The sequence below is a fragment of the Notamacropus eugenii genome, chromosome 3, assembly GCF_028372415.1.
Source record: "Notamacropus eugenii isolate mMacEug1 chromosome 3, mMacEug1.pri_v2, whole genome shotgun sequence".
NCBI classification, from domain to species: Eukaryota; Metazoa; Chordata; class Mammalia; order Diprotodontia; family Macropodidae; genus Notamacropus; species Notamacropus eugenii.
The window spans coordinates 79,310,736-79,330,339 of NC_092874.1; the positions used below are offsets into that span (position 1 = coordinate 79,310,736).

General features: G+C 38.7%; 1 long non-coding RNA gene across 2 annotated transcripts in view; it reads left to right on the forward strand.

Moving 5' to 3' along the window:
• The first annotated feature begins 3,249 nt into the window (after positions 1-3,249).
• LOC140532907 (uncharacterized) overlaps positions 3,250-19,604 on the forward strand; it is a 77,065-nt gene continuing 60,710 nt past the window's right edge. The window contains exons 1-2 of one of the 2 annotated variants that reach the window (XR_011976733.1): positions 3,250-3,306; positions 13,315-13,373. This is a non-coding gene — a long non-coding RNA (uncharacterized lncRNA). Of the gene's footprint in view, positions 3,307-11,767; positions 11,813-13,314; positions 13,374-19,604 lie in introns of those variants that run through there. The other variant, XR_011976734.1, reaches the window with a different exon arrangement.

Sequence of the window (19,604 nt, forward strand, 5' to 3'; positions counted from 1 at the left end):
TTTGTTTTTGTTTTTAAGGGAGAGAGAAAGAGAGAGAGAGAGACAGAGACAGAGACAGAGAGAGACACAGAGAGAGACAGACAGAGACAGACAGAGACAGAGACAGAGAGACAGAGACAGAGAGACAGAGAGAGAGAGACAGAGAGAGACAGAGTCAGAGACAGACAGAGACAGAGAGAGAGACAGAGAAACACAGGGAGAAAAAGAATTGTAGCTTTAATTCCACTTATAAAAACAGACACATCAAGTAACCTTGAGACCACAGCCTATCTCAGCAGTAGATCCCAAAGATGTTTTGGTCCAGATGTTAACATTTGAATCACAGAATGTTAAGACCATTATGATCCTCACTTTGGTTCTTGCTTGAAATTGTCAATTACATAGTCCAAAACACAAACCTACCAGAAAACATTTTCAAACACAGTCTATTAGCTTCTTTCATTAAAGTCAATTTTTTTAAATTTTAATAACACCATTATGAACAACAACCATTTATATAGAGGCTATTTACAATGCTTAGGAAATATTCAGAGCCTAGTTTAATAACGCATTAGCACTTAGCCAGCTGGAGTACTGGTGACAGTTACCAATTAATAGAAATACCTCAAATAAACTATGGAACTTCTTTGTCATGACATATATGGAAATGGGCTATTATTATCCTAACTGAAATTTTATATTCAAAAGATGCATATTAAAAACATCAACAATGTATTATGAGAGTGTAAAAAGGTTTGTGTTTGTGTATATATCTGTTTAATTGCATAGATTAAACTAAAGGAGCGCCATACATTTTGCTTAAGTAGAAGGCATCTTGATACAACAGAAAGAGCATTAAACTGAAAGTCAGGAAACTCAGGTTTTATTCTTTGCTCTTTTTTCTGATTGTATGTAAAAAATTAATATTCATTTTTTTAAAATTTTAAGTTCCAAATTATCTTCCTCCTCCCTTCCCTTTCCTTCTTGAGAAGGCAAGTAATTTTATATAGATTATATATGTGCAGTAATGCAAAACATATTTCCATATTAGTCATGCTACGAAAGAAAACAGACACCCCCCAAAAAATATGCTTCAATCTACATTCAAATGTTGTCAGTTATTTCTCGGAAGTGGATAGTATTCTTAATTACGAGTCTTTTGAAATTGTCTTGATCATTGTAAGGCTCAGAATAGTTGTCATACAAAGTTGATCATCATTTAGTATCACTACTATTATGTACAATGTTCTCCTGCTTCTGCTCACTTCACTTTTCATCAGTTCGTGTGAGTCTTAACAAATTTTTCAGAAAGAATCTTGCTTGACATTTCTTATAGCACAATAGTATTCCATTACAATCATATACCACAATAGCCATTCCCCAATTTCCCCTCAATTTCCAATTCTTAGCCACAAAAAAGAGCTGCTTTAAATACTTGCATATATATTTTTCCTTATTTTTTAAATCTATTTGGGATACAGACCTAGTACTGCTATTGCTGAGTCAAAGAGTATGCAGTTTTACAGACTTTGGGGCATAATTCTCTATTTTTGCTAAAGTTTTTAATTATGTCAGCTTTGGCTCTCTCGTTAACTTGCTATGTTACTTTGAACTTGATTTCTCTGAGCTTTGGTTCTCTCGCTCATCTATATAATTGAGACTTTGGACTAGATGATCTCTAGAATTCAAAGTTTGATGGGTTTTTTGACTCAGTTCCAAATAAAGGAGATCCCATCCTAACATAAAAGAAAGTTGTTGCCTCTACTCATGAGAGAACTAACATTGGAATGGCTGAAGCTAAATAAGGGCTATTCTGAATTCCAAAATATTAGAAGATAACATCACTTCAGTCAAAAATACTGCCAAAAATGACTGAACAGGCAGCCTTGTAAAAGAATCACTAGGTCAGTAGATCAGGAAAATGTTGTAAATATAATTAAGCTAGAGTTTTAGCCAAGCATTTAGCAAACTCATTGATATTCTTTTTGTGGGTTAGAGACAGTATTGCAGTAGAGAGATTCAGAAGGAATTGAATAGCTAAATCCAAAGAGTTGCTATTAATTCTTCTTTGTCAATTTGGAAGAAGGATCCTAGTAGGGTGCCCCATAGAACTGTGCTTTGCCTAGTGATATTTAAAATTTTTATCAAGACTTTAACAAAAGAATAGATGGCATGCCTATTAAATCTGCTGAGGACACAAATGGGAATGATGGCCAACACAGTGTGTGATAGGATCTAAAATTAAACTCTAAAACCCTGGACCAAATTTAAAAAAGTGACATTTAATAGAGATAACTGCAAAGGCCTATTTTGTTTTTTTAAATTAACTTCATATGAGTTGTCCAAAGTGGAATGGTCTGCCTCAAGAGATGGTAAATTGTGATTACTGGAGGTCTTCAAGCTGGAAGGGACCTTAGTGGTCATTTGGTCCAATACTTTTATTTTACAAATGAGGAAACTGAATGTTCTAAAAGGTGGCAAACAGCAGTGCCAAGATTCTAATTCAGGTCCTCTGAACTTAAGTTCAGTGCCCTTTTCGTTGTAACACACAGGCTCTTCATGGCTGTTGTAAAGGAATTTCTTGCTCAGGTCCTGTTTGGGACATCAGATGGACTTTGAAGTTTTTCAAGTCATATTCTATGAGTCAGTGATTCGATGTTTGATTAAATGAGACCGGGAGGTGGAGATGCAGAGGATATGAAATAACAGCAGGTCAATGCAATTGACTCTTACTGAGGAAGACAAGCCATCCATAACCATGATTCCCCTTTCTTCATAGCCTTTGTAGCTGAATAGTCATTTCCCCTCATTGAAACATGGCCTTCGTTCTACCTCTAAAGAGAATTGGTGCTATTTCAGGGTAGATGGTGAAGAGATAGTCATCTGTAAATAATGAGCAAACCTTTGAAACCTAACCAATTCTCTGGGGTGTAGTAATAAATGTCCCCATAGTGTAGGCATGCATAACATTCCTGCTTGCTCAGCTTACCATTAGAAAATAACATCCTTTCCTAAATAAGAAAGGGTACTGTGAGTCCTAACACCCTACTAACTTGCATTAGCACATCTCAGAAATTTTCTGGTGCTAAAAGCCTCAAAAGAATAAAAGCTTCTCTAATCCTGATATTTTTAAGACAGGTTTCCTTCTATTACTTATTAACCATCACAAAGCTGGGAGCAATGTAGAATGCCTCTGTAGTCACTACTCTATTAGATTGTTTTCTGTCCTATTGTGACATTCTTTGAAAAGAATACTTCCTTCTTAGTTGAAAGAACATTGGCCAACATGGTGGAAACAATAATTCCTAATTTTCCCACTGACAACAGGTAAGTCGCTTACTCTTAGTTCCCTCATATGAAAAATCAGGATAGCAAGATAATACCTACACTGTCCTCTCAGGATTCATGCAAGGATAAAATGAGATAATGTATGTGAAAAAACTTTGAAAAATTATGAAAATCTAGTTTATACAAGTATGCTGTAGTGTTATTATCCTTCCTCTTATAACTTTTCCTACCCCAACCACAAAATTTCTTAAGCCAATCATTCAAAAAAAATTAAACGTTTTCCTTTTATGAAAGGAGATTTTTTAAAAACACTACAAAGAAAGATCACACAGTGTAATGGAAAACTAAGACTAGAAGTCAGTAGACCAAGAGACTAGTATTTGAGCCCTGAATCAACCACTAACTAACTAGTTGTGTAACCCTAGGTAAATCTCTTGCCCTGTCTAAATCTGTTTCCTCATTTCTAAGTTGGGAGGACTGGAGTAAGTCATCTCCAAGTTCACTTTCAACTTCAACTTTTTTGGTTCAGACTTGTGATTTCCCTGGTGAGGAAAGACCCTCTGCAATGGAGATGAGTAACTGATCTGCAAGATACCTTCTCAGAAAGGGACTAAGGGCAATCAAAGTAGCATCTTTTGCTGTTTTTGTTTTAGCGTAATCAAGTTCCTCTTATTGAATCAACCAAGAGTCTTTACTAGGCATAAAGTACAGATACAAGAGTTTCTTTAACTAGAAACAATATATGTATTTGTATTGTTAATGTGATTAAAGACCTTCCCCACCCAACCCTGCCCATTAAGGGGAATTTAATTAGGGAGGATTTGTAGGAAGGCCCACACCTTTTGTTAATGAGGCACTGGTTCTCTAGGGTTGTGATGCCCTCTGGCTCTAAAAAAGGTGCAAATATTCTGAGAGTGAGGTTTTACTTTGGACTTAGTTTTTGGGAGAAACTTTCTATGCCAGATGAGACACTGGGAAGCCACTAAGAAGTCCCCCAGTTTTGAAAACCCAGATGTTGGTGCTTCCCTCTCTGGCAACTATGGTCCGACAGTTAGAACTGATTGTTGATTTGTGAAATATGTATCACTTATGTCAGACAGTTTGGAAACACTGTCAGTTTATTTCCTGAACCATGTGAATGTCATATGTGCTTGATTAAAGGAGATTGTTAATCCCTCAAAAGTTGCCTTTCCTTTTAGAAAAGCAGATCAAAGAACCTGTGATAGCACACCCTCCTGTGTATGTCAGGGTACTTACTGATACAATGTGATTTTTGAGTAGGAATAAATTCTTTATCCTCTACTCAGTTCATGTCTGCATCTATTCATATACCCATTTGTGCATTCAACTCCTCATTTCATTTTTCTCCTTTTCAGGAAAACACTAAACTAGAGCCAGAAGTAACATTGTCCTGAAAGAATTAGGTTGGGGGTCATAAGTTAACAAACGTGAGAATGAGGAGCCTACCTCCCCTACCGAGAAGTAAAGTTTCCCTTAGGAATGAACTTAGTCTGTAATTGGCTGGCTGGCTGGGTTATAGAACATGGAGTGGGAAAGGTTGACAACCCTCAGGACTGCCACAGCACCGCAGGTTAGAGACCTCTAGGTCACACTTCCATGTTAATACACACACAATTTATATTTATAGTTTCATAAATATTCTTTTCTGTTCTTTGCATATTGAAACGTTCTTATTTATTGATATTCATTAGTTTAAAGAATAATTTCTTCTTTGATTAGGTCCTTGCTTTTGTAAAAGATGCAGATCTGGGTAATCTTATACACTTTGGCCTGTGTCTGGACCCAAGACTTCAGTGATAGGGACAGAGTTCCTGAAGATCATAGCCCAAAGAGCATGCAGTGAGCTAGTAGGTATGGGAATTTCTCCCTGAGCATAGGAGGCTTCAGAATGAGAGTGGGCTAAAAGCCAGAAGAAGATTAAGGCAACTGTACTTACTCTCTTCAAGGAATATCATAGGTGACAGGAAAAGAAAAGGCTCTTGGGCAATGAGGTCCAGTATTGGGTTTTCCATTGGGAGATTTTACCTTCAACTATATTCCTATTGAGAGGAGTCAGGCTGCCAGCTTCACTATTTTGTAACTTAGCACTACGCTGAGATTCCCAGCACACGCCAAAAGCTACAGGAAAGTTTTCTATTATCAGCCATGAGTGACTGAGCAAAACTAATTATCTTTGTGTGGGGGAGCCATTAGGACTATTTGAGAGCGAGCTGGTGAATTTGCTTGACTGCATTCTTCAACTCACTCCCATGTACTTGTGTGAGACAGGACTGGTAGCACCTTAAAGAGATTCTGATGTCCCTACTGAATGCCAATACTCATTCATGAGTAAAATGCTTGTTCCCAGGTGGAGTAAAGATGAAATTAGAAGGAATAGGAGCAAGACTTGCAATAAGGAAGTATGAGATTTGCTATGAGGATTTGTGGGAGAGTATATCCCTCCCTTTCTATATGGGTGGCTGCGGATTTTCCTTGTCATAGGCTGCCTAGATGTAATCTGCTTTGAACTAATAGTGTTCTAGTATCTTCTTGCACAAAACAACTCTGAAAGTTCTGAGCACTCATTGATCCAAAATATGCCATGAAACTGGAGTTGTTTTGAGGGGCCACATGATTCAGAGGAGTCCTCTTTGCTATCTTAATCTATTGTTATAGATAAAATGAAAAAGCAGCTTGCGTTTGATACCCATGATGGAACAAGAAGAAAAGTAGAATGGAGAAATGGATAGAGGGTTGGCATAACCTTGAAGTCAGGAACCTCTGATCACTTACCTCTGATAACATACAAGCTATGTGATCATGGGCAGGCAGTATTATAGGCAACTCTCTGAGACTACTAGTAACAGGTTGCCAGTTCTCATTGATGGAGGGAATTTTTGTATTAAAAAGTCTCTGTACTGTTGAAACAGTAGGTCCAGATCTCCCTTCCTTCCTCCTCCTCCTTCCCTCACCAAAAATTATTTTTTTAAAGTGGCTCCAATCTTTAGGTCTCAATGACGTGTGTATATATATATATATATATATATATCTCAGAACCTGCTGGCAAGATGAGACATTGAAAAAGAAATCCACTAGTCCATCTTCCTGCCTTCAGGTAGGATCATCCATGCCATCCCAGAGAGACAAAACTCTGTCCTTTTGAAAGGAATTCATTCATATCAGGTTGGACTTTGAGGCCACAGCCAAAGATTCTTAATCGTAGAAAGGTCAAGACCTACACTGATGACATACATCCTTGACATATTAGAAAAATGGTAAGGAATTTGGAGAAGGAAAAATTCTCCATCTGTCCGTAGTCTTTATCCCTTCTCTTAAACATAAAAGTGTTTCTTTTCCCAAACCTAAATACTTAATTTTTTGTATACGGCTATGCCTTTTTGTTCTGTCCTCCATTAATATTGAAAACATCCCTTGTATAAAAAAATATTTCTGAAGTTCATTTTAAAAACAGCCCTCAGTCTTTTCTTCTGAAGGATAAGTAATATTAATTTTCTCAACCTTTCCTCATAGGTCTTATTTTCTGGCCCTTTAATCATCTTTGTAGTCTTCCTTTGAAGTTTCTCCAAATGTTCCATGTCCTTCTACAGTTGTAGAAGGACGGAATTATAGCTAACATTTCCATCATACTTTAAGGTTTACAAAGTGTTTCTTTCTTAACACTATGAGGTAGCTAGTGCAAGTATGATCCTAATTTTATAAATGAGAGAACAGAGATACAGTTAAATGACTGCTCAGAGAGAGAATTCAAACCTAGCTCTACCAACGCCAAATACAGTGCTCTTTCAACCACACCATAAATTAGACACAGACCTCTATTAAAGTCTGGCCGGTGCTAAGTATGGTAGTGAGATTGACTTACTATTCATACATTCCTTATTCCTGTTCCTGGTATTTCTGGTCATGTCTCTCCTCAACTCATACATTCACACATTCCAGATTCACGCAATCCCTATTCTAGTCATGAATCTCTTTAGCTCCAAAAACTTGAGTGGCTTCCCATTGTTTAACTCTTTTCTCTAACATTCCAGGCCCTCTATAATCTTGCTTCACCCTGCCTTTCCATTTTTATCTTATATTATTCCTCTTAGTGTCCTCCATGTACTGACCAAACTGGAACTCCTTTTTCTTCCCCAAGTGTAGTCTGGGCCTCTCTTGCCTTTACTCACATTATCACATGTACCTAGAAAGCCTTCAATGCATCTCTCCCGGTTGAATTTCAACCTACCCTTCAAAAGTCAAATCAAATGCTACTTCTCCAAGAAGCTTTCCCTGAGACTTCAAACAATTTTGTATTGCTTTATGTTGCATTTATCATAGAACATTGCATATTAAATTTATCTATGTTTATCCTTTCCATCCTGTTTTCCTATAATCAAAAAATCACAGCATCTCAGGGCTGGAAGGGACTTGCAAAGCCAGATGGTCCAGCCTGTGCTTGAACAAGGAATACCTTTGTATCAACAAGGGCATATCAATAAAAGATAATCCCTCCTGTAGGAGGCAGGTCAGAGCTGGGATTGAGATGAGGTACTTCCAGATCACTGAACACATAATAAAAGGAGGTTTTCTTTGCCCTAACACTGGAAGGAAATGAAACTAGAATACGGTAGGACCACTCCTCCACCATGCCGAAACTTGAATAATCATCAGGGCAGTATATGATGAACACCATGGTGTCTCTCATAGTTTTAAGAAATACAAGTCTGAGGCATTGACTTCCAGAGCCTGGGACTTTATATGCCTTAGGTGATCAAGAAGCTATGAAAAGGAAGCCAGTTGGAGTCTGCTTTGCACCGTTTAGGGAAAGCTAATCCCTAAGGATTAGGAAAGGAGATTCCTAGATTTCCCTCTGTCACAAAGTGGGGGAGAAAGCTGACAGGGAAAAACTAATTAGTCTTATCACACCCCTTCTGATTGAAGGGAGAGTTCCCTTTTCCCTTTCCCTCACCTCACCCCTGGCAGCTCAGCTGTTAGGCCATTTTCCCCTCCCTCAATCTTAAATATCTCTCTTCCCACCTTCTGCTGCCTTAGTTATGGAGCCTCTGAGGCAATGAGGGACAAGTTCACTCCTTTTAGCTGCCAACCCTTCATATTCCAAAGATCTCCTTGATTTTATTTAAATGTTTCATCTCCTATAGCACCTAGCATACTCCTGTTTACAAAGTAGGTGTTTAATAAATCTTTGTTAAATAGATAAACAGCCCAGTAGCTTGCTTACTTTTAGTTAGAATGTAAAACACTTCTGTTGGCTTGCTATCCATTTGGATCCCTAGACCTTTTCCTATGAGTCATCTCCCATTTTGTTTTAATGTACTTTGGATTCTGCTACGGAACACTGAGAAAGTACCTAGCAAACCTTAAAGCATTGTATAAATGTGAGCGATTGTTATTACTGTCCTATATGTACATTTATTAAGCTGCTTTCTATTACTTTGTATTTTCTTTTAACATGTTTCAGATTATATTGTAATGCATCTACTATTCTTAAATTAGTCATCAAATCATAAGGTCATAGATTAGAGTTAAAAGGGTCTACAAAAGCCATTTAGGATATATTGTTTCTTTGGCAAAGAAGAAAACTGAGGGCTCACTCAAATAAAAAGAGCCTGGTGCCACCAACCCTGAAGACAGGAGGAGCTGAGTTCAAATTCAACCCCAGCCAGTTACTAGCTGTGTGACCCTGGATAGGTCACTTAGTGCTAATTACCTGAGAGAGAGAGAGGTAACTCATATGGAGTATTACTAGAATTTGACATTAACTGCCAATATCAACCTATTGATACTTTCTAGCAGTTCTGTTCTTCTGACCCAATTTCATTTGCAAAGACGTTTAGATTATCCTCTATAAAGGAGCAGCATAAGCTCTATTTTAATTAAGACCTAAATGGTAAATATTTGCTAAGAGAGTTTTGGGTAAATAATTAATCAGCAAGAATTAGTCTGCTGTAACTAGGTGGTATGACCAAACTATTAGATTAGAATGTAATAAAGTACTGAGTAAGTCTTCGATTTCCCTTTTCCTCCTTAATTTCAGATCATCCTTTCAGATCTGGTTTGTGTTGTTATTGTTTTAAAATTAGATTCTATCTTTTCTCGCAATCACATTCCCATCAGAGTGACTTTGAAAGTGATCTGTAAATTGTGTAAGCATCCTTGCAAACCTCTGTCATTAGGCCAAAGAAGTACCTCTAAAAGGGAGCATAAAAATGAGTTAGAATGATACAAACATGTGATTGCTCACAACCAGGGGAGCTTAAGGTTCTGTTACTTAATAGCTAGCAGTTACATAATGCTTTAAGGTTTACAAAGTGTTTTATAGATGCTATCTCATTTTACAACAATCTCATTTTACAGATGAGGACAGTGAGGCTGAGAGAGGTCAGGTGAACTTGCCCAGGTTTACACAACTCATAAGTACCTCAGGTAGCATTCAAACTCAGTGCTCCATCTCCTGTACCTCCTACATTACTGGCTGGCTCCTGTGTCTGGAATGAGCTACCTGATCTCCGTATCTTACAAACCTTGTCTTCCCTCTAGGCTCAGCTCAGGTTCTACCATGTCTGTGGAACTTTTCTTCTGGCTTTCGCAGACTTTCACAGCCTGGCCTGTTTCTGCCTTTTTGAACTTCTTATACTCCCCCATGTACTCTGTGATATGGTGACACTGGCTTCTTTGCCATTCCTCCCACACTGCATTCCAACCCTTGATTCAGAGCATTTTTTCTGGATCCCCCACATACCTGGACTACTCTCCCCTCGACATCTTGGCTTCCTAGCTCCCCTGGATTCCTTCAAGTTTCAGCTAAGGTCCCACCTTTCACACTTCCCCAATCTTTCTTAATCTTAGCGCCTTTCCTCTAAGACCACTGCTGATTTATGTTCTATGCATGTTGTTTATATATTGTTGTTTGCCTTTTTTCTCCCCCATCAAACTGAGCGCTCCTTAAAAGCAGTGACCTTGTATCCCCAATGCATAGCATAGTTTCCAACATATAACAGGTGCATAATAAATGCTTGTTGATTTATAAGGTAACACTTGCCTTAAATCATGTCACTAAGATCTGTTTGTAAAAGTCCTGTTCATGATTTTAACATGCTATTATAACCCCAGTCCCAAAGCCCGTCAGGATTTGAGTATCTCCTCATTAGTGGAGATTGATGGCCCAGGTCAGCGTTGGTGAGGGCAGCAGAGAGGGGAACTGTTCAATTTTCTTCAGACTGAATAGCTTCCTGTTATTCTATAGTCAATTTGAAGACTTCTGCTTCTTGGGGCTTCTATGCCTGGCTTGCTGTACCACCCCACCTGCACGCTGACTCCAGGAATGTCATGGCTCAAAACAGTACCCCTAGACCAATTCTTGCAGCTGGAGTAAAAGGGAGATAAGAGGAGGGAGGTTAAATCTCTCTCCTCTTACCAGTTCAGTTCATGGTATCAGTTGGGAAAAGAATGCAGAGCTCATGGCTCACTCACATCACTTTCAAAGCCACGGGCAGCCAAAGAGGCTACTTCTAGGCTCCGTGTTAGCCAAACTGGGCATGCTCAAAAAAACAGCTTGGAAAACACTGTGATTTGCAAAATGAACATAGTTTGTAAAGTTATGTATCTTAAACATGATCATTAGTGTATATTTCAAGTTCAATTGCAAAAGAATTGTTTTATTCCCTCAGACTTTCCCACTACAAATGCAGACTGGAACCTCTTTACCTCTGAGTAGATATTCTGTGGATTTCTGTGACTGCTCAAGTCCCCACCCATTGGTCAGGCTTCTACTTATGATTCTGGAAGGTTATTAGCCTCATTGAACTTAGTAACACTGGTCTTCAGATCACAAGTGACACTGTCCACCATGGGGCCCATATATAAAACCTTTCTAACTTGGATTAGATCTGTTGGAGTTGGTGCTTAGTGATTATATAGCCTTCTTGAATTCATGGTTCCCTCACATCAGCTAGATGGTGCAGTGGATAGATTGCTGCGCTTAAGTCAGGGAAGACTCATCCTTCTGAGCTCAAATATGGCCCCAGACACTAGCTGTGTGACTTTGGGTAAGTCACTTAACCCTGCTTGCCTCAGTTTCCTCATCTGTAAAATGAGCTGGAGAAGGAAACAGCAAACTGCTCCAGTATTTTTGCCAGGAAAATCACAAATAAGGTCATCAAGAGTGGGACACATTTTCATTTCAGGGTCCCCTGCATTAGATGAGGCATTGGAATAGTACTTTAGCGGCAGATTAACATATGGAAAACACTTTATAATTTTTCTTGCTTTTCCAAAATGAACGTTTTTATGTTTTGCTTTGTTTTTTCTTAGGAGGTCCACAAGAGGCATTGCTCTTAAAGAAGTTATAGTAGTGTCCTTGTTTTTCCTTTGCCCAAGTCAAGCAGTTTAATTCCAGAGTGTTGTTTTTTTTCCTGTCTCTTTAAAGAATGTAGCATATATTAACAAAATATGGTAACTAAGGTCTGATCTTGCAATTTTCCAGGCAGGGTAATGCTTACTGGAATCAATGCTGGACTTCAGGATGGTATGTGATCTACCATAATCCTTGGTTAAACCCAGAGAAATCAAAGGGGAATATGCCTTTAGGAAGTTACTGGGAAGAGTCCCTGCAGAGTCTCTCTTGGCACTTGTGATGTTGCTGCTGAGAATATGGAAATGAATCCCTCTTTGGCATCTGGGGCTTCCCAGATGCCTTAATCCATTTCAGGCTGCTCTTTAAGAGTTTATTATGCACCCTAATTGTAAAATGCATTTTATTTTAAGTGGGTTTGCTAAAAAGAAACTATATTTTCCCTGACTGCTAAAAGGCCTTCTCCATAGCTATCCTAGAGCTACATAGAAATAAGAATATATGGAATTATGAAAAACCATTTTCATTAACCATATATTCCAAAAATATTTCACATCTTATCTTTTCCTCTAGAGTATGTTTTAACTGTAAATCCTTTCCCATGTTCAATGTTCACAAACTAAAAATAATCCCTCAAATAATGTGACCTAAGCAAGGTTGGGACTGTCCTCTGTAAGTCAGAATCTTAGGTCCCTTTTTCTAAGCTCTTGTTACTCATTCAAACCCCTGGGATGGATGCCAGTCACCTAATCTTAGTGATGCTTCAATTTCCCAAAGTTCCCCAGTTACATCACAGAAATAGCACACCAATCCAAGCTGGTCTAACTGCATTAAGGCATTCAGAAAGTCCATAGAAATGCCTCCCAATAATCGCTATATATTGGCAAAATCAAAACTAAAGCATCCCCTGGGCCTGACCCCAAAAATAGGTCGGCAGATGCAAACAGGCTTGAGTTCAGTCTGTTCATCATTGTTCATCATTCCAGAGGGATAGTTCTTTCATTATAGTTTTAGTACCTCATACGGCTCCAATTCATTTAAATCCAACAAGAATTTATTAGACACCTACTATGTTTAAGACCACATGTTACCAGAGGTTCTTAACCTCTTTGGTTTCATGAACCTATTTGACAGTTTGGTGAAGTCTGGCTCATAATTCTGTTTTCAAATACATGAAACAAAATATATAGGATTACAAAGGAAATCACTTGCGTGGAATGCAGTTTATAAGAATATATTTTTGAAAACTGACACATCCCCAAAATCCCTAAATAGAGATGTAAAGAAAGAAATAATCTTAAAATTTTATTAAGATATGATAAGTAAATGCAAACTAATATCAGGAAGGAGAAAACACTAAAGACTTAAAATAAGGGATACCTCTGATAAGTCTTGAAGGAAGCTTGGGATTCCAGGAGGCAGAGATGACAAAGGGATTCATTCTGGAAACAGAAGGCAGCCTGTGTCCAGTAGAATGAAGTAGAAGACTGAGTACAGGGGTAATAGGGTTTTGGGTACATATGCCCATATCGCCCTAACATGGAGGGACCAGCTTCTGGGAGAAGACATTCTGCATTCCCCTACCACATTCATAGCCTCTTTGGATTGCCTGCAAGGACATACCAGACTATGTTTTTTAAAATGACCAAACTGGGTTTCTCTCTTGCTTTTCCTAGGCTCTCCAGAAAAGTGAAAGGTCCATCCATTCACAACATGGGCACCATGAATTGAACAGGTGAGATGGGAAGGACTACTTTTCCCTTCTGTACCCTTCTACTTTATGGTCTGAGAACAGAGTTTGGACTTTGTTTTCTTGCTTGTCTGTTTCGTTTCTGGATACAGTTAGTGAGGACAGGTCTGGGACCTTGAGGAGTGGTGCCCCTTGTGGCAGGATTCCAGGTCAGATGTTGCTGGCAGACCAACAGGAAAGCCCTGAGAAGGCAGAGTGCTTTGGACAAAGGGGGATGGGAGGACTTGAAATGTAGTGGGACTGTGCTATATAAGAAATGAGGTGAGCTGTGAACCTAATCTCCTTCCTTTCCCCACAGATTGAGGTGATGGGGGTGGGAGAATTATGTCCCTCCATATGTTAGGGGATGGAGGAGTTGTATGTTTGCTCTTGCTATACTTCTGAAGTAAATATTCCTTTGTAAAAGCTAATCTGACTGCTAAGTGGCTAAATGGAACAGGTGTACAAAAGCCCCCTAAAATTGAGGCAAACTGGTGGGGGCAGGAGTCAATGGTAGAAAGTCTATCAGGGGTGGTTAACCTGGGACCTCAAGGCCACATGTGGCCTTCTAGGTTCTTGGGTACGCCCTTTTGGCTGAATGCAAGTTTTACAAAATAGATCCTTCTATTAAGGGGATTTGTTCTGTGAAGTTTAGATTCAGTCAAAGGGTCACACTTGAGGACCTAGAGGGCCATATGTGAGCTTGAGGCTCCAGGTTCCCTACCTCTGGTAGATACTTGGACCTCTCTTGAGGGTAGCCAAGAGCATAGGAAAGGGGCAAACTGGGCAATGGGGACAGCTACAACAGTTATGTCTGGAAAAGAATATTTTAAAGGCAGTAATGTGAAATAGTTCTGGAAAGGTAGCTTTTAGTCAAACTTCAAAAGGCTTTAAATACATATCTCAGAAGTCTGTATTTTATCCTACAGAAATTAGGGAGCTACTGAAGATATGAGCAGGAGAATGGTAATATGAAATAAGATTATTTTGGTGGCTATTTGGAGAATAGATTGAAAAGACTGGAAACAGGGAAACCAATAAAAAGGATATTTCAATAATCTAAACTTTTGGTTCGGTTTTGTTTACTCCAAACAGGAAGGAGAGGTAAGCGTTACGTCACTACCTTATTTTAAAATCTGTAGTAACTCCCTATTGCCATAAGGCTTTCATTTACATTTAGAGCTAGAATGAACCTTGAAAGATTATGTCATCCAAACCTTCTACTTTACAAATGAAGAACCTGAAATCCAGAGAAGCTAATGATTTTTCCAGAGTCATATAACTAGTATCTAAGAAAGCATTTGAACTCAGCTCTTTTTCCTTATCACGTTGGCTTTCAGGGTCTTTTGTAATGAGGTCCTATATTACCTATTCAACTCTGCTTCTCACTACCCCTGAACAAGCACCCTAAACTGCAGCCAGACTGCTCTTGTCACTGTCTCCTAAACATGATTTGTTACTGTTGAATCATTTTCAGTTGTGTCCAACTCTTCATGATCCCATTTGGGGTTTTCTTGGCAAAGATACTGGAGTGGTTTGCCATTTTCTTATGAGCTCATTTTATATGGGAGGAAAATGAGGCAAACAGGGTTAAGTGACATGCCCAGCTAGAGTAAGTAACTGAGGTCAGATTTGAACTCATGAAGACATCTCCCTTATTCCAAGTGCAGTGCTCTATTCACTGTGCCTCCTAGAAGCCTCAATGTAAAAATAAAGCATACATACATCATCAGCCTTTCTATATATTCTATATGTTAACAACAAAGTCCAGTAGGAAGAGATAGAGAAATTTCATTTAAAATAACTGCAGATGATATAAAATACTTGGGAGACTACCTGACAAGATAAAACTAGAACTATATGAACATCCTTATAAATCACTTTTTTAAAGTCAGATCTAAACAACTGGAGAAATACTAATTGTTCATGGGTAGGCCAAGCCAATAAAACAAAATGACAATTCTACCTACATTAATTTACTTATTCAGTGTCATACCAAATTACCAAAAATTATTTTATACAGGTAGAAAAAATAACAACTGAATTCATCTGCAAGAATAAAAGGTCAAGAATATTAAGGATATCCATGAAAAAATATGTGAAGGAAAGTGGCTTAGCAGTATCTCAAACCATATCACAAAGCAGTAATCATCCTATCTCAGAGCGTTTCCTTCTTCCATTTGGATGTTAACCATTTTCATTTTACCTAGCCAAATTCTGCCCATTTTTTCAAAACCCAATTCATGTCCCACTTGCTCCAGAAAGACTTTTCTATCTTGGTATAGTGAACAAAACACAGAATATGAAATCAGAAGACAAGTTCAAAATTCATCTCTGACACTTACAAGCTGTATGATCATAGGAAAGTCATTCACGTTCCCTGAGTGTCTTTTTACTCATTTTTACTAGGCAGCTAGGCGGTGCAACAAATAGGGCAATAGAACTGAAGGCAGAAAAACCCGAATTCAAATCTAGCCCCAGATACTAATTGTGTGACCCTGGGCAAGTCACTTAGCTTGCATATGCCTCAATTTTCTCATCTGTAAAATTAGGATAATAATAGAACCTACCCTCCCCTACGATTTGAGGATCAAATGAGATAACATTTGTAAAGCACTCTGTCAATCTTAAAGCCCTATTATAAATTTTATCAACATCTTAAGCATCATCACCATTGCTATTAGTATTTAAAACTGAGAGTCAGCAAGATAGAGGATAGCAGATTGGAGTACTAACCTCAGGGTCAGTAAGACCTGAATTCATACTCTGACATACTGGCTGTGTGACACGTACTGATTTTCTTGGCTTTCTTTGGACTTTAAGTTGGAGAAAAGGGGCCAACCTGTATTGTTCGAAGTCCCTCACCTGAGCTTTCTATGTCAATGAAATCACATGTTTAGTCCAAATCCTTACTACCTACCCTATGGGGTTCTTAAAAGTGCTGAGCACAATTTTAGAGCTCCAGCTCTCTCTCTAAATTATTTTCATTATTCCAGGCCACCCTTCTCTGAATTCCTACTGAACTTTTAGTCAGCACCTCATAGTTTAACACTTAATCATTTTCTTACTGTTTCATGCACTCCATTTGTTTCCTCTCTTAAGTACATGACCACATCTTATCCTTTGTCTTTATCTCTCATAGTAATAACTTAATATCTTTGATTGGTTGGTTAAGGGAAGTGTTGGTAGCCCCCTGTATACTTCTACCTACATTTCTAAGAAGGCTTAAGAAATTAGTGTGACTTTCTCACCCATGAAACTCTAAAGGGCATTGGCAGAAAGAATTAGCTACCATAAGTTCAAGGAGTTTTTCAAACCCATGCCCCCTCACCTTTGCATCAATACAGCAAATGGCCACAAACTGGCCAGTCATCCTTCATAGACAAGCACTCTTTTTTTTTTCCTGCCAAAGTCAGGTCCATTAAATGGATAAAATGGGGCCTGTCCACTCTGTCTAATGGAGCAAACTGCCTTTTGCATATTATAGGGGCAATCAGATCTTTACTAACAAGTAAAATTAAAGCAATTATAGGGGTGACTCTGATAAAATGTACTTCCCTTTTTTTGGTCTCAATTCTTGCAGAATAACCCACGCATTTCCATTTTGCTGGAAGGCTGACAAAACTAGATAATGATATGGAGGTTATAGAAAATAGAAGGGCAACCTGGAAACTTTAGTCATTTAAAAAATGTAAATGTCTCTCTCTTATAAAAAAAAATTAGCCACTGAGATCTATTTAATAGCTCCATTCAGCAGGTCAGGAAGGCAAAGCACAATAATTTTGGAGCTATCACCAGGAATTATATTTTCTTGAGATAACAGTCTTTTGAGTTTGCCCTTCACCTGAATATTTCAAAGCACCTTAAAATACCTGATTAATACTTCTGCATCAGTCAATGGGCTTAATAGCCCTGTTTCACCAAAGGAGAACTAGTGGTTAAAAATAAAGCTAAAAGTAAATGACTTGTCTGAGGTCATGTCCTACTGATTATCAGGCCATTGTAGCCTGCCCTAACCACTCCTCTACCTTCCCAGGCTTCATGACAGCATTTTTCAATGACTAACGGTATAAGGAAACAACCTGGTCATCAGGTGGGAGGGATGAACTAGTTATGGTCAGGTAAGAACTACATTCCTTACAAGGAGAGACTTTCTTTAAATGCCAAGTACTTCCTGGTTTTAATCACCATGACAGTTCCACCAGACAAAGCAAGCTCTGCTTCCAGGAGAAACCTTTGCTCAAAAGCAATAATACTCTTGGAACACACTTTTGTACACACAGGGAGCCTGAGACTTACCCAAAAAGAGCCTTCGTTTTCAGAAAAAAAAGAGGAACCACTCACTGGCTGTGACCAGTCCAAAAGTACCACCATCCTTTCAAAACTATAAACAATTCTTAGATCATGGAAGTAGCTGACTGCCTGGCTTCCCCACCCCACCCCCCACTTGCAGGTGCCAATAGATAAGAGAACCAGTGACCACTGAAGAGTGACCAGTTAATGCCTATATGAAGAGGTCAGAAGCACTTTGTTGAATTCTCACCTATCCTATATAAAACCCAATTCAAATGCCACCTTTTCCTGGAAGACTTCCCAGATACATCCCAGATACAACTTTGTCCTTCAGACCTTACTTAAAGTGTTCTTTTATAATTAGCTAATGTACTCACTACAACATATTGTATATCATATCTATTTGTGCCGGAGACTAGGTTTAAGCTCCAAGCAGGGGCAGAAATCTAGCCTTATGTAAGTTTAATGATGCTCCCCAATTCCTAGCAGAGTGCTTTGAGCTCTTAATGAGCTGTTATTAGCTTTTCTTCTGTTTATTTTTTAAAGCTGCTCACATCCTGCCTTCCTCCGACCTTTTCGGCCTCTATATATTACTCACCTTCATACTTTATATTCCAGGCAAACTGGCCTTCCCTCACAAACGACACTTCATCTGTCTCTTTGTACCGGCTGACCCCCATGCCCGGAATGTGCTCAAGGATTGCCTTCTGCTGAAGACCTCGTCCTAGCTCCCTCAAGTTGCTACAGTCTTCCCTCCCAAGGTTACTGTATTGCTTTGTACTTATAGATACAGTATATGTGATGCTGACCTTCCTTTTGGAGGCCAGCGCCTTGCAGGAGGGCAAGGGACCTAATAAGTACATAGTACATACATGTTGATTGATCAGATGGATGGACGAATAAATGAATCCGTTAAAAGAGGAGCGGGAGGAACTGGCCAATGAGGAATGAATCTTTGGAGCATGCTCCTTACAATTCATAGAGAAAAGAAGGGTAAATCTGAGCATGCTCTAAGGGCTGCTCCCGCATTGGTCCATCCTCCCTCCTTCCTCCACCCTGCCCTCACACACATTAATGCTTCACATTAGAAGGCACCGTGAAGATAGTACTGCTGCCCAGCCTTGGTCCTTTGCAGTTCCGCTTGCCAGAGCCCCCGTTGCTGACGTCCCAGGTGGTGCTTCCAGTTACTAGCTTTGGTTTGCAAAGTTGGCTTTCTAAAATTTGCACATTTTCTCTTAAGCTCTGTGTTTTTTGTTTTTTAATTTGTGGCCATTAGTGTAATGGGAGTGCCTAACTTTGACCTTATTGGCCAAGTGGTTAATCTTACTTGCAGGTGGAAATAACTAAGAGAACCAGCCATTTTTACTCTATGAAATAGGATTTTTTATTAAAGTATGTAATATATGTCTAATTACTGGTAAGACATAGATGCCTATAGAAAATTTTTTTAAAGAAATGAAAAAGTATAGGTTGATAGGTTTCTTTTTAAGCTTCAACTACTTTCAGGTAACCTCTATATTACCCATTAAGGTGAAGTAGAAAATAAAGTGTAATTCACATTGCATTTTTTCTTAGGGGCAGAAACTTGTGTGTCACCATTACGTCTCAGGCTTAGAACTTTGATGCTGGTAGCTTGGCTTGCAATTTTTGACACTTTGCTCAAATTCTAGTGTCAGAAGCCTTTAATTACCTACTTACTCTAAGTACTCTATCTAAGGCTTTATCTGTGCTCAAGCCCTACTAATTTCAAGAACCTAAAGTCCCTATACCTCCTTTATTTGATGTTGTTTAACAAACATTGTCCTTCAGCTTTCTTTTTTTTTCTTCTCTTGTTCTTCTCTTTGTGTCAAAACAGAGGAAACCAAAGAAAATCTCAAGCTACTAGGATAATTGCTGAATCTTCTTTTAACCTGATAATGATCTTCCAATCAGGAAAAAAATGTC